The 16,838-nt window shown below is 41.7% G+C and overlaps 1 long non-coding RNA gene across 2 annotated transcripts in view; it reads right to left on the bottom strand.

Annotated features, from left to right (window-relative positions):
- LOC115075735 overlaps nt 1-16,838 on the bottom strand; it is a 192,176-nt gene that overhangs the window by 140,163 nt on the left and 35,175 nt on the right. The gene's annotated exons all lie outside the window — the stretch shown is intronic.

Below are 16,838 nucleotides of genomic sequence, written 5' to 3' on the forward strand. Positions count from 1 at the left end.
GTTTCATTTAAGTAATTTTGAAATGAAATCTTAATATTAACAGTAATGGCCTATAGCAAACTGAAGATTAGTTCAATCATAAATCAGTAGCCTTAGGCAACCAGGGTGCTGAGAACAATGAGCTTTCTTTGAATTAATTTTAAATCAAAACAGCAAAGCTCCTACAAGAAGTTTCTGCTAATTAACATGATGCTAATGAAGTTCTAAATGCAATCAGGCATTAAGGCCACATTAAATCCAGATGTATTAAGCCTTTCCCATCAGTACATAATTGGAGAATCCCCAACATATTTTTGGCCATCAAAATGTGCTCTTCCATTCAAACTATGTTCTACATTACCAACACGACAATAGTCAGGCGAAACAGTGAAAACTCAAATTAATGTAGATAATGGAAGTAAAGAGAATCACAATAAAGATGCATTCACTGTAGAGAGTCTGATTCGAGGTGTATTTGAAAATGTCCAAAAAGGTATGACATTGTATAAAGAGAAGATTAAAAGGTCGTAGGCAGAAATCCATTAATCTTTCACAAGTTCATTATGGGTCTTTTTTCAGCTAGAACAACAAATTAATATGTGAAAAGAACTTCTTGTAAAAACCAGACTGCTGCAGTCACAAACTTAGCATCTGTTAAGCATATTCCCCCCCCCCCCCCCCCCTACGAGTTACTTATCTTGAAATGCACAGAATGAACAAGAGGAACAGCTGATCAAACAGAGGTTTTTCTAATTCTAACAATTACTTATTTATTTAGGGGGTTTTTATATACTGAACATATCATGTACACTTCACGTCGGTTTACATAAAAGTTGGACAAGCCATTAATACTTTATCCCAAAAAAAAAAAAAATAAAATTAGAATGAAATTAAAACATAATTAAATTAAAACCCCATAAGGGCCAATGAATTTATATTTCCTAATAACATTTAACTATAAATTACAAAATAATAAAATACAATTTAAAATTTAATAAAACCATACATAATGGTACTATCATATAAAACTAAAAGTTAAAAAATACTAGGTATTTTTGTCTAGAGCTACGAATTCCTAGGGGGAGTCGCTGAAGGTGTTAATCTGTCTTAATGAAAGCCTGCTCAAACAGCCATGCTTTTACCTGTTTCTTAAATGCTTGTATGCTAACCTCTAATCATACATTGGATGGGAGAGAATTCCAGAGTTTTGGCCCGGCCAATGTTTAGGTGTGCTAATTTCGGTGATGGAACTGAGTAGTGCCTTGCCCAAAAGATCTCAGATTACAAGAGGGAGTGTGGATATGGAGGGATGCATTCAACCATTCTGTATTGTCACCATAAATGGCTTTATGAATAAGAGTCAGACATTTATACTGGATTCTGGCCTGTATAGGGAGCCAATGTAAATGGGAGTAATATGGTCACACTTCTTGACATTTGTCAACAGGTGCGCAGCCGCATTCTGCAGCAACTGCAGAGGGCGAATAGATGATGCCGGAAGGCCCAAAAGAAGGGCTTTGCAATAATCCTACTTAGTCAAAAGCAAGGCTTGGAGAACTGTACAAAAATCGTTATGATGTAGTAAAGGTTTCAGTTTCTTTAAAATCTGCAATTTATAAAAGCCATCTTTTACTATGGATTTTATATAGGCCTTTAAATTAAGTTCGCTATCGAATATAACACCAAGTTCCCTAGCTACCTGCTTGATGTTAGAAGAGGGCAGGCTTGAACTGATGTCTAGTGCAATTTTTTGGGTCATTTTATTGCAGATAAATTTTAACAAATAAACTGTGCTACTAGATGAATATCTGTGTTTTTTGGGCTGATGAATGAGCAAAGCAAAATTAGATTGGGGAGAATACTTCTTACTGACTAGGGGTGCTGCCATAGCTGCTGTCCCATGTGGTTGACTTTAGCGAAGAATGTTGCAGGGTAGACCTGCAGAGCAGCATTTCCAAAATGCAGTCAGAGTGGGGTGGGTATTTTGATATTGACTGATCAGCTTATCTGAAGTTTGCGGTCACACATTTTGACAGCTATTACATGAGCTATTTGTCAAGTATCCACATCTACCTCTTCTCCCTGGACTAGAGTAGAGAAAATCCCTCAAGGTAAAACTATATCATTCATAATAACCTTATGGCTGAATAGTTGAGTGGCAATTATAAAGAACCCTACCTCTGGCTCTTTCACCATTATTTTAAAGATCTCACTCATACTGCAGAATGTGTTCCAATTACTACGTATTACTTTTGTTGGAAATGCAGCTCATGTCACTGTACAAGACTATATTGACTTAGCTAGTAATGAACTGTTTTGAGCTACTAGGGCTTCCATATTGTTTTGTATGTGTACTTACTTGCTTACGGTTTCTGTGTGAATTAAGGTTTTTTTTTAGAGCTGCATTATACCTTATTAATAAAAGCAGTGCTGTTTTACTGCTTTTGTAAAGAACAAACCTCCCTGGCTTGTGTTTTTCTTTAGAAGGCATTTTATTATCTAAACTAACTTCATTGTGCCACAAGTCTCCCAAAAATTTCATCTCAGCTTTGTACTTGTATTCTTCACACAGCAGGCCTAAAACAAATAGGAACCAATTCATTAAGATTCTCTGTCTTTCACTGAGCTCTTCTTCAGGGCCACAGCACCACATCAGGACCGACATTGCACACAATTTTAGGATTTTAGGTTACTACCCCAAACCAAATAAGCCTGATACTTCACTTTCAATGCATATCCAACATAGCTCTCTGCTTCAACGGCAGGGGAAATGAAGAAAAGTGGATCTATATACAGACAACAACCAACAAGCACTGAATTACACAGTCTGGGTAAACACATAAGCATGGTTGTAGCTAGCTTATTGCGGCGGTTACTACCCCTAACTAATTATGCTAGATATTTCACTTAGATGCAGTTCCAACACTGCTCTCTACATTAAGGGTGGGGGTGGAAGGGAAATAGAACCAAAAGGTTACTAAGAGCCAAGAGTAACAGATAAGTATGAAAAAAAAAAAAAGTGCAACACTTGCTGGGCAGACTGGATGGGCCGTTTGGTCTTCTGCCGTCATTTCTATGTTTCTATATATGATTTTTCAGACTGATTATTTTCTTTTCTCTGCACTCAAACTGTCTTTTCATTTCTCAGTCTGTAAGGTGACAGCTCGACAATTGACCCCCATCAATCTGTCCTCAGTTATGCGGTAGACACAGCAGTTTTGCTTTTCACAATAGCAGAAACGGAGAGATTGATTCAACACATTGTACTGAAAGATATCGGTCCTGTTATAAACAGGACAAGCATCTGGCGTGAAACAACAGGAAGTACACAACAGATGCAGTTGTACTGAAAGGGAAGACAAAAATGAGCCACCATGACCCACTATTATTAAACAGCCAGCTACTAAAATTGGCAGTACTACTCAGCAAGATAACGTGAAACATAAATACTTATGCCTATTTATCCCCATTATATACTATAATTGCATAACATAACATTCCCATACGGAATAAAACGAGATATGCATAACAAATAAATAAAAGTCTCAAGCCATATTTAAATATGTAAAATTCTTTAGTTGTAACAAGGTTATAAAAGATGGCACAACATCAGTTTTTAATTTCCCCATACAGATGACACTGTCACCTATGCATACTGATTTAAATGGGAGGTAATTCTCAGTAGACTTCAGGTGGAGAGAGCAGGCATCAGAAACACAAATTTCCCCAGACACTGCGGCCCATTACAGTGCCGGGTTTAGAACTCGTTACATAAGAGCCCATAAAGTGACAGACAGTTCACCAACAGGGCTCTTACTGTCAGGCCGATACAGTACAGAGCGCTCCGGCGGAGCGCACAGTTAGCCCCCGTTTGGCCGCGCGTTTTCGACGCACTATTTTTACCCCCTATACAGTAAGGGGTAATAGCGCGTTGAAAACGCGCTGTCAACACCCCCCCCCCCCCCGAAACTAATAGCGCCCTATTAGTTATTCCCGTGCGATACAGAAAGTAAAATGTGCAGCCAAGCCGCACATTTTACTTTCAGAAATTAACGCCTGCCAAACGCTGGCGTTAATTTCGGCCGGCACCGGGAAAGTGTACAGAAAAGCAGTAAAAACTGCTTTTCTGTGCACCCTCCGACTTAATATTATAGCGACATTAAGTCGGAGGCCCCAAAAGTAAAAAAAATTTTTAAATCTGCCCACAGTCCGCGGGTCGGAAGATGGACGCTCAATTTAGCAGGCGTCTGTTATCCGAACCAGTGGCTGTCAGCGAGCTCAAGAACCGACGCCGGAAAAATTAAGCATTGGCTGTCAAACCCGCTGACAGCCGCCGCTCCTGTCAAAAAAGAGACGCTAGGGATGCGCTAGTGTCCCTAGCGTCTCTCTTTACCACGGGCCCTCATTTGCATTTTCTTCCCCCTTGAATCGCGCGTACAGGAGAGTGGCCTGTGCGTGTGCCGGGAGAGTGGGCGCTCGCCCGCGACGTTTACTGAATCGGCCTGTGTATTTGTTCCATCCTACGGTAAGTAAATAGATCAGTGGAAATCATTCATCTTCTCCAGATAGAACCTTGAAGCCCATGATCATAGAATAAAAGACTCTCACTAATGCTTGCAAATATATTTCATATAACCATCCCATCTACCAGTCTGCTTAGGAATGGGACTTGCATTCAAACATTATTCTACTTAATCTGAAACTACAGAACAGAGCAAACTGTACAGTTGGTTCCCCAGATTTAGGAAGACTACTTCCATGCTTCAGACTAGAGATTAGAATGCAGAATGTTCCAGGTGTTCTTTATGAATGAGCAGTAGGAGAAAAACTTTTTATGCCGTGTAAACGTAATTATCCCTGGAGGAGACAGCCTCCTACATGCATAGTACACTAAAAAGTGTGGTTTGGTAACAGGAAGACGCGGAGAACTGCTCTGTACTAAAATTACTTTCATGCGCTGAATGAATTGTAGCTAATGAGATAGTAAAACTTGTCAGATGCAGGTTCCAATTATCAGGACAATTTTCAAAGCCATTTACCTAAATAAGTTGTGATTCTGACTCTTCGGGCCACCCAATCTTTAGTCACTTGCCCAGTACCTGAGTATTTCTTGCAACAGTGACCTCAGAAAATAAAGTGTTTCCGTGTACATTACAACTTGTCTCCACTGACTTATCACTAATTTGCTGCCTTGTTTAAACCAAACCCTAACAAGATCAGGAATCAACCAGACTGAGTTTGGTGTACATTCCTTTGGAATGGGCATAGCGACTTGGTTCTGCTCGGTTGGGTCTCCTAGATCCAGCAATTCAAAGGCCAGGATGATGGAGAGCATTTATTGGGTTAATTTGTCCACCCGAGACGGGGTTCAGGGTGGGGGAGGGAGAGGGAGAGGGGGAGGTGGCTGCCCACGTACCATTAGAACTGTATGCCATGCATGTATCCCATTAGGACATGCATAGCAACACTACTACCGTAGAAATAGCGCAAGAGAGGACTTTGAGCAGGAGATTTTTTTTTAAAGCATAAAGTGCACACTTTTCATCCAAAAGAGTGCAAAAAATATTATTTACTTTAAAACTCTTAAATTCCACTTATAGCGAAGCATAGCATTCTAAGTGGATTACAGCAAAATTCAAACACTGAACAGAAATAAAAATTATTTGGATAAAAAAAAAGAAAGCCTAAGAATAAGACCAATAGAAGCAACTATGAAAAGATGTAGACTAATGAGAATTTGAGAGATAGTCCAGAAGTAGATATGCATTTGATTCAGATCTTTATATAGATGTTTAATCTATTCCCTGCAATAAAGGGAACACATTATATATCTTCCCGGAGCCTTATTAACCCTATGGCCAACATGGTCTTGGCCATAGGAGTCACTGCTGGTAGGACCTCTTTGCACTGTACACTAACCACTGCATGCAGTTATTATCCACGATGGTGGTGCAGGAAACGGGTGCATTCATGGGTCGCCCTGCCAGGCAGAGTTTAGAAAGTTTGGGAGACGTGGGGGGATATGCCCCTCAGTGAAATCAGCCCACACAGGCCAGAAGACTGAGGATGTGGCAGCCAGTGCATTTGCATTGTAGGCAGGTGGCCAGCAAGTTGGGGCTTACTGTCTACTTTCCATATGTCAGGCAACAGTGATAGGAATTCAGGCCATGGGGACTCAAAATCATATGCAGTGCTGCAAGTTACCATGGCACCTCTCCTACCTCTATTGCATGCTTCCCGTTTCAAAGAGGAATCATGTGAGTAGAGGGAGAGGAGGGGACCAAGGGACCAGCAGTACTGCCCAGGCTTTGAGTCACCCCCCCCCCCCCCCCGCGGCTGTGCTTCTGGCTATGCAGAGGAGAGGGGAAGGAGGAAAGGTAATAAGGAGAAGAATGATGGAAAAGTGGAGGGAAAGGTTGGAAGAGAGATGTGAAGGAGAGATATGGGGGAAGGCCAGAGGAAAGGGAGGGGAAAAGGAGAGGCTGTGAAGGGGAGAGAGAGATGAAGGAGTAAAGAGAGAAGAGTGGGAAGGGGTAAGAAAGAAGAAAGTAGAGAAGAGAAATAAAGGGGGCAGGAGGGAATGTGGAAAAGAGACAGGGAAAGAGTTGAGAGATGAGTGGTAGGAGCAAGAGGAAGCAATGTGAGAGAGATGGGGAAGGGCATCTCAGTATTCTGCATGTTTATTTATTTTATTTAAAAACTCTTCTATACCGTCGTTAAGTTAGATAACCATCACAATGGTTTACAGTAAGGCACGATAATGAAAATATGAGTGGTATAGATTACAAATTAATCATGTGCCATCATAGTACGGTAACAATTCATTACAATATAGACTATGTGTGTAAGTTAAGCTTGTCTAATGGGAACATATTAGGCGGTTTGAAATTTAACATTAATATGCAATTGTAGGTTACAAGTAACAACTTCTAGTTTGGTGCGTCCTTATCAATTAACTGTTTTTCTCCTTCTCATGACAGAGGTGAACAGTTTTGCTAGTGTTATATATCTGTGTAGGGATATATAGCAGTCCAGTTTATTGCGTGTTCCCAGCAGGAGGTGTGCTGGTGTTCTAGAGCCCCTTTTCATGGGAAGAGTAGTTGCTGTGTGAATGCTGGGTACTGTTATGGTATGGCAGGTTCCCTCAAAGTTTGAGTGAATTTTGGCAGAGTTTTATGGTGCATCACAATGTGGCTGGTCAAGGAGGGAGGCTACTTTGCTATTAATGAAGTAGAATCTAATTAGTTTAACTGGTCCAGTGTGTGTACAGAACAACTCACACAAAAAAGTTACACCTCCTCTTTGGAGTGCGTAACTCGCCTGGATAAACTTGCATGCAGACTTTTTAAACTCAGAACCGGTATGCGCGGGATCCCCCAACTCTGCCTCAGCTCTTCTCCCCACTTTGGGTTTAAGTGGGCTGGTTACGCATACACTGCTGTAACTACCATTCGCATACAGGGCTTTGAAAATTCAGCCCTAGAAGACTGTCGGAAAGACAGGCATATATTTTGCAGACAAGTGAACAACCTCACACCTATAAAAATGATTGAGTAATACATTCTAATTAGTATGCCCTTCTAATAGGCCAAAAGCTGTCCAGAAGAGCTTTAACTTAGTATAAATCCCAATAGATGCAGGAGTTTAGGATCCAACTGAAACATGTAAAGGTTGGGGTGTTTTGGTTTTTTTTTTACACTCATAATAAATATTATGACTGGAGGCTGATTCACTGGAGAACAGAAACAGATGGTGTTCCTGGTGGTTGCTGATAAGATTACACACAAAGGTGCCAAAATAAAAAAACATGTTTAGATATTGTACTCAACAAGAACTTGCCAGTCATAAAGGGCTAGTCACCAGTCCAATAAAATCAATTTGCCTTCCGATGTTATTCTGTTGCCACTTATCAAAGGCTAGAGATAGCCAAACCCTCTGCATTAAGACACTATAATTGCATTTTCTTAAGGATGGGTCTGGCAGGAAGCACCTCTCTGTTTCACGACCTACGTGATCACGATGCTGTCCTACTGACGGGGGCAACACGTGCGGTGCATTTATCTTAGAAGTTAAAAATAAATATCACGGAGCTCACCTGGCCTCACTAGGTGAAATGCAAGTCATTTATCATTGAATTACGAGAGCAGGCCTCATGGAGGCTTTTCGCTTTATTTCCTTACTTTTTAAAAAATAAATAAAAATGGGTCTGTTCTGCTTATCTGCTCCCAGGCAGCACTGATAAAGGCAAAGCAATTTCATGGCTACGCATCACTGTTATCCTGCAAACTTATTACAAGGATGTCAGAGGCCATTAAAAATAAAAGCCCGAGTGCAGCAGCTTCCAATCATTTTTCAGTAGTGCAGGATTTAAAAAAAATTTTTTTTTTTTTTTTGCAGCTGTATTTGTCCTGCAGAAAAAACTGCGACAACAATTATTGGATTCACGTAAACAGAATGGAAATATGTAGTAGAAGAGCTTCAGAGGCCACCTCGGTTCTTTCTTTTGAAGCCAGATATGAAGAGGGAGCCGAGATGACCCAGAAAACTCTGGAATTACAGTGCCTTTGAATAATTCTTCCCTCATTCCAAAAAAAAAAAAAGGGCAAATAATCCTAACACTTTTCAAAATGAACAAGAAAAAAAATTGCAGAGCAATTCATATTGGGGGGGGGGGGGGTTCCAGTTTATTTTTTCCCCCCCAATTTTAGCTAGCTTCATGAGTTTCTGGGAGAATGTTTTTTCACTTTCTAGCTTTTATATAGCTACACCTATCCTGAAAATGTAGTTGCTGTAGGTTAAATGTGTACACAGACAAGCAGACAGATAAATTTCATGGCTACGCATCACTGTTATCTGCAAACTTATTACAAGGATGTCAGAGGCCATTAAAAATAAAAGCATCACATAAGCAATTTCTTTTTTGGAAAAATGCTAAAAATGGAAACTTTCCAAGCGGGATCACCACTTTTGGATCAACAGAAGAGAAAAAAAAAATGTTGGCATCTGAACAAGGGACTGATATCATTATGAAGATTTCAGATTTTCTGTCCCCTCTGTAGTACCACAGCTTAAATGGGGATTTGGGCCTTTAACCTTCTGGCTCCCAACCCAGGATACAACAGACCTCGCTGAGCTAGAAGCCTTATCTTCTTCTGCCTGGTTGCTCATATCTATCTCCTTATTACTTTACATTGTCACAAGGGTCATGCACTACAACATTGTTTTAACAGGTACAATCAGAAAAGGTATCACAGCCTACAAAACTGTTAGTATTCTCCAGGACCCACACAGCTACTAGAACTCTACATTCTCAATGAGCAGATTCACCCGCAGGCGAGTGCAAACCAAACACACCCAAACACTCACATACACACACACAATGAATTCACCAGTGACTCTGCTTCTAAGTAGTAAACTGCTCACATACAAGGTGAGCATAAGGTGGCATCATCCATGCCCGCATTAATATGTTAACTTTAATGCTAGTAAATTAACACAAAACTAATTTGCGTGTCATTAACATGGGCCATGAACGCAAGCTAATACACTCACATTAACAACTATTGTCCTCTTAACCTATATCTTGATGGGGTAAATGTCCCTAACATTGACCACGGAAAAGCATATTTTTTTTGTTAACTGTGGCCCAGGCTTCACCGGATAAACCAGAGCCAGAATACTCTAGCAAACAGATGCAAATTCAGTAATGGTCATTTCTTGAATGCACAACACATTTATTTACAACAATGAAAGGAGGAGATATTTCACTCTGTTACTGGACGCAAATCCAATCTTCAGTTGGGAGTCTGAGGTCGCAAAGCACTATTGTGAGTGCCAGTGGCGAGGTGGATGGTGAGCCATTCTTTATATGGAGTTCATGAGGTCACTCAAAGAGGTTAGGTTAGCTTCATGTTAAGCAACGAATTGCAGTATGACATCAAGGAAACAAGAGGAAGAGATCATACAGGAATAATATTCTCTCTGCCATTCAGTTATAATTACTTTGTCAGAAAGCAGGCGATAAACTGGAAATTCTTGCCATGATAAATAAAACTTGCAATCACCCGTTTCAGTCTACTAGCCTCTCAGTCAAGGACCACTTCTAGTGCAGTGGATACACAATTGGGCAGACAATCAGATAAAACAGAATTTTTTTTAACAAAAAAAGTATATATGTATTTTAAAGGAAAAGAATCTCGAAATACCAGAATATTTAAACATTTCCCTTGAAGGCAGTAATTATTGCGCAGTGTCAATGTTCAGGTGGGCTGTGAAGGTAACACATTTTGACATCATTGGGCAGGAGGATGATTGCAATTGCAATTTCTGCTGGCTCAAGAATGAAGCTGACACATTCTACCTTGAAGAAGATTTGATCTTCAGTCCTCAGTCAGGAATGTGACTAGTGTCATCCAAGCAATTGCTCTGGCGGGATGGGAGAAAATGGGGGTTAACCCCCCTTGAAAAATCTACTATGCAGCAGTGGTCTTCACTATTATTATTAATTTTTTTTTTTTTTTTTTAAGTGGGAGACATTTTGGAGTCAATCTTTCAAGGGATTCCTTGTGTAAAAATAGCATTTATGCACGCATATGTGTATTTTCAGTTTTGCATGTACATTCGACCAGGAAAAAGAGGGTGACTTAGATGTGTTGCAGAGAGGGCTTCAGAAGTACGCATGGTAGGTGCTAGTTTGCAAACATTATGTGTGCATACATTAAACATATTCGTACACTTTTACATCTAACTGATTTACAAAAGTGAAATTGGACTTATCTGTTGTCTGCAGTTTTTGGGTGGAAGGTCTGAAATGAATGAAATGAAATGCTAGAAGGTCTAGGGGAACTGCTGATACCAACTCCACACACACAAGTGTTTTGAAAACAGCATACATGCACCCTTTATAAAATACCTGCCTCAGCCTTTAATTCTGGGTGCTTATTTGCACAGTGTCACAATTATTTCAGGCATAAAATATACACATGTACGTTTATGAAATAGGTAAACAATGAGAGACACAAAGGAGCACCAGCAGTGGCAGAAACACCCCAAGGCTTTGTGATAAGAGCAAAGCAGCCCAAACAGGGGCATGAAAAACCAAGGGAATCCATAAAGTGCCAGAGGGCACCTACAGCAGAGGTATGAGCATCCCAAAGAGAGCATGAGAGAGGCAAAGGGAACCAACAACTGGATGTGACCCAAAAATGCAGGACATACGTTCAATAACCCATGGGGTGGCCGAGATCACCCTGTGCTCTCAAAGCTGAATTGCAGCAAAAGTTACCATTACAGACATAGTATTCAGTGCCTTTACTGCCAGCTTAACTGGGAGCCAAGGTAGCTGAGTCCATCAAACGCGGTTACGTTGTTTTACATCTCCATTGTCATCAGATTAAAATACGTAGTAGATTTCAATAAGGCAGCAGAAGCTAGAATTTTTCATAGAATGAAAAACTCAGGAAGGGGTCATCGTACAAAGCTGAAGGGAGGGAGTCTCAAAAGCAGTGTGAGAAAATATTATTTTCATTAAGAAGGTGGTTGACACTTGAAACAGACTTCGAAAACAGGAAGTAAGAACCAGACCAGTGGCTGAATTCAAGCATGCATGGGACAGTCAAAAAGAGACCTTAGTGATGGAGAGAGGAAGAAGACTACAGGTTGAGTAAGACCTGTGGTAGCACAGTAGACAGACACAAATGGACAGACTGGGTGGACCCAAGTGGTCTTTGTCAACATTTTTGCATTGCTATGAATTTATCAAGCCACCGCTAACCTTTATTACCCTTCAATTCAACATTTTGCCAGGTCTGCAGTCATACGGAGGCAAATAAGGCAACTGTCTCAGGCACATCTGTTGGAAGGGGGCCTCCTGGATGCGGTAAACACTGGCCCCCTGTGGGCCGGCAAGAGGAAAAAAAAAGTGTTGTGTAGCCTGCATGGGCAAAAGGAGCTGGCGGCTTCTGATAAATTGCAGGAGACCAGAAAGAGCAGGTGGCGGCCTACATGGGCCAGGAGGAGGAAACACGTTGCATTGACCTTTAGAGGAGGAAGAGGCGCCTTCGCATTGGGGCATGCAGACAGAAGGGAGAGGTGGCCCGTGCACATACTGGCCACAGCTGAATAGGTGGGAGGGTTAGAGGCTGCTGGAGTGTAGCCTGAGGGAGAGAGAAGAAAGGAGAAAGTGTGTTTGAGAGAGAGATTGCACAGTCTCACACAAACCTGCTAATCCACACCAGTCTGAAGAGTCTGTGAAGAGAGTCTGCACAGCACCTTTCCCCCCCACCAATTTCGTGGGGTAGGGAGAGAGACAGTTCATGCTCCCCAGTCCTCACCAATCTATAAGTTCCCAGGAATGATGTTGGCAAACCTGCAGTGAGAGCAGACTGCCCACCAGTATTGAGTTCCCGGGAGGAGAGGTTTAATGCAAAACACTGAGATCCTCGGTTGCAGCCCTGCACGATGCATCCGCGCAGATCCTATTTGGCAAGCTCCCTTTTCTTGGGCCCTTCTTTTTCTAGTACCTGGAAAGATATATTTTAGCTTACATTCCTTAGGCACGATGGTGAATACGAGAAGGGAAAGGAGGAGTCAGAAAGATCTAAGTGAGTTTGGTCATTTGATTTTCGGAGGGAAGAGTGAGGTCCTGGCCAGCGAGTTCTGGAAGGGCCAGCGCTGCAGTCAGCCACATGGAGGTGGTGCTCTGCTGCTGCTGGGTTGAGCAGTAGTGCGCAGACAGCCTCTGGGAATGGCCGGACGTACTAAGAGAGTGGGAAGTTACCAGCAGTTCTTGCTGGAGGCCTGCTGCAGGAATCCAGTTTAGGAGGTGGATCCAGGGTGGGGCTGAAACCAGTGGTCTGGCAGAGGGAAATGGTCTCTGTGCCTTTGATAAAGTTCACCTACGAACAGCACCCTTCTCCGAAATAGTGCTTCTCCACTGCACGCAGCCTGGAGGTGACCCCTGGTGGCAACAGTAATATCCATTTACAGGATGGGACTGAACCCTCACTGAAAATACTAATTTGGGATGAAAGTGAAAATGTTAGGGGACTGCAGGGCTTTGAGCGGCTGCAGGAGTTAATGATTGGATTAAACATTACTGGAAAGCTCTCATTTGACCATGAGTCAGATATTCTTATGATATAGAAGCACAGAGCAGAGACCTCTTTGAAGCTGAAAATGTGTTACCTCTAATTGCATCTGAATTGATCTTGCCCTTCTGCTCTTACTGTACTTCTGAATTGTTTTATATTAATCCATTTACTGCAGCGATTGTCCTGTGTTTTGTTTCTGGTTAGGTTCTGTTTCTATACCACCATCCTTAGAGACTCAGTCCAACCCAAAGCGGTTTACAAAACACACAAATAGAGGTAAACCATAAAAGTAATATGTCATACATGATAAAAATGCTACATAAAAAATGCAATAAGCATTAACAACTAAAGATACAGCTTGGACTCACCTCACTCTGAAGGTGAGTTGGTCTGGTTGGGATAGAAGTTCTACCCCAACCAGACCAACAACAAAAATTAATTAAAATAAAAAAACCCTAGATACCCATGACAACAGTCCTGGGGTTCTGCAGGTCTAAATAGATGACCGCCTCTAGGACATCAGACTGCATCACAAAAGATGACACAGATTGCACAGCTCACAAATTTCTTTTCAACAGAAACCTTAGAAAGGAGGACTAGGTTAGGGCTTAGATGCAGTTACTGCTACTAGGCAGCAACCTTTTTAAATACTGAAATGAACTTAGAATATTTCAGCTTGGTTAACTCAAAGCCGATCAAGTTGAAACGACCACAGATGCACAGTTTAAAATAATTACTATCTTTATTCCAAATATATTAATCGTCTGCTGCTATAGCGCTATGCATTTTACAGTAAAATATACTGCTAGCTGAGTTACCTGGCATTTATGAGGAAATCCAGAGACCATATTCAGTCATTGCTAACTTTGGAGGTATATTCAATAGTGCAGCTCTTTAGTATGACTAGGCATAGCTGCTTAACTTATTCGAAATATCAGAGTTAGCCAGATAAGTGCCCACATAGTCATTTAGCTGGATAACGTCTGAGTAAATGCCTCTGTATTTAGACCTTCCAACATATAACAGTTGACATATTAGAAAGTGATCAAACAAAATCACTTTGTAAAATATATATTAGTTCAGATTTTTATTACAAAGCATTGGGATATACAGTGTTGCATGTTTAAGAGTTAGGGATGAACAGATACCAATGTTTTCCCATTGCAGCTCTTTGAATGCTTCATAAAATTGTCCATGAGAAAAGCAAAGAGTCTGTAATTATTAATTCCTGCTACCTTAAGTGACTTTCTTTGAGCTTTATTGATGGACATCACAAAGGCAAAATGTATTGGAAACTGCATGTAGAGGTCGATATTTAAAAGGCATTTAGACGGATAACTTGCGAGCTATTCAGCTGTACAGCTAGTTTTCAATATTTTCCTCTCTTAGCCATCTAAAAGTTAGCTGGATAAGTCTTTATCTGGCTGACAGTTAAGCCAAATAAGAAAAAGAGGCATGTTGGGGGCATTTCAGGCAGGGCAGAGTTAGGAGAGTAACTTAAGTGGCTAACGCTAGACGAGCCTGAGAGCGGGTCTAAAGTTATCCGAGGACGTGCTCCCAGACAACTTTAGTCTTCATCGGCTATAATCAAAAGAATAGGGCCAGTTAATTGGTGAAGTGAGGTTAAAAAAAAAAAAAAAAAAATTGCAGGTGCCCAATCCGAGGAGTAAATGCTCAGCCCTGATAGGCTAAGCCTGCAGCCCCCTTCCCCCTCCATCTAACAACATGAAAAATCTCAGCTATTGGGTTTTAAATTCCATTACTTGCACCAGGACATACTGAGCGACTCCAAATTAAAAGTACCGAAAGAAAAAAGTTTGCATCCCTTGCAGGTCTTCAATCCAGAGCTACACTGATGATGACCTGAAGGAAGCGATCCCGGTTCCAGAGCAGGACACCGCAGGCCTTTCAGCTTCCTCTCAGCACTCTGCTCACCCAGAACAAAGGGCACGCTTTTATCTAATCCTTTCCTTACGACGAATTTGGCTGTAGAGTGCTGGAGGGACTCTAGAACCACAGAGCCAAACTATAAAGTTTTGTTTTCCCTCCCACAGGTACAAAATAAGTCAAAATGTTTTGTAAAATTAGTCCTGGTTTCAAAACTGTTCTGGATTTCATCATTTGGGAACTTCTGAAACACTGGCGATGACGTTGGGAGATCTCGGTTCATATTACTAGTTAGAGTTTATGGCAGAGTCTTTGCCAAACTCCGCCTCCCTATTCACCCACTCTTTATTCATCGAGAACATTTCTCCTCACCGAGAAGCAGACTGTCGTCCTTCCTGCCTCTTCCCTCAGCACACACACGTACACAAAAATCTCATTCCTCTTATTCAGAGTGCACCATACCCTCGGGCGCTGTACTCGGTGACAATTTATGGATAATTGGAGGAGGACTTCTGGAAGATGAAGTGCAGGACACTAGTGTAGGCCCCCACTCCGAGAAGTTGCATTGTAGTTTCCTTCTCTCAGAAACCAGCATGGACCCTTCAGAGATGATATCCTCTGATATGCCCCATTTTGGGGGGGGGTGGGGGGAGGGAGGAAGGAGAGGGAGTAGCCTAATTTCCTACTGAGAAACTGACCTTATAAAGTCATCGTGTGTGTGAGAGACCCCCATAACAACACAGAGGTCCATGGCAAGTAAGATGGGAATGTTTTCTGGATAAACTCTCCCAGATATTCAGGGGAATGTACCTGATTATGGGTTCTGCTGAATATAGCCATCAAGTCCAAGTTGTCAGAATAAACTTATCTGGACAAGTTTAGGCCAGAATAGATGCCTTTAATCTTTTCCAAATTTTATTAAAACAGAGACGTATTCATAAGTTGCTTGTGTGAACAAAAGGAAGATTAACCAATGGACGGGGGGCTACGTGACCGATAGGCAAATCAGAGTTGTCTTATGTATTGCTGACAATCAATGGTTGTACACTGGATTGAAACCGTACTACTGAGCTTTAATTTCTACTGTGGAGTGTTTAAGCCCCTGAGGCAGCGGCTTTTGAGCCGCGAAACTCGGCCTGAGTCGGGCAACTTATGAATACGTCTCTGTTTTAATAAAATTTGGAAAAGATTAAAGGCATCTATTCTTGTGTTTTCCTTGACGGCTATCATAGATCGCCTACCTCTTTGCTTTCTTGGACCAAGTTTAGGCCAGCCCATTGGCGCCATCCAGCTGAAATTAAGCCATGCTCCTGGATCGGCCCATTGCTACCCTCATTTTATCTGGCTAAATTTTGTACGGCTAATGATTTATCTGGACAAAATGGAAATTGGGGGCGAGGTTGGAAATCACAGATTTGTGCAGATGATCCCCAAAGTTACCTAGATTAATCTTTTGAATATGGACCTCATAGTAAATGATAACAGGTAGAGACCAAAATGGCCCATCTAGTCTGCCCAGTTGAGATGTGTCTGCTTTGGGTAGCTGCATATACAAGTCCCCAAATGAAAGCCAATACAAACTCCCCTCCTCCCCATGTCTCAGCCCTCTTCCTACCACTGCCCTCCATTCTGTCCCAAACATGCTCAAAATGTGCCATAGTGACTGCTTCCACCATCTCCACTAATAGGCTTTCACAGGCCTGGACATAGTCAACTCTGCTTCTTACAAGGCAAATACTTCAGATATAGCAGGGGGACCTGGGTGTTGCCTTATCATCATGCTTTGCAATAATCCCCACAGTCAACAAGTGCAGTGATGCTGTTGCAAAACAACTGGCCTTCCCATGCTCTGTTGAAGCTCGGGTTCCAATCATGGCCCCT

The sequence above is a fragment of the Rhinatrema bivittatum genome, chromosome 14, assembly GCF_901001135.1.
Source record: "Rhinatrema bivittatum chromosome 14, aRhiBiv1.1, whole genome shotgun sequence".
Taxonomy (NCBI): Eukaryota; Metazoa; Chordata; class Amphibia; order Gymnophiona; family Rhinatrematidae; genus Rhinatrema; species Rhinatrema bivittatum.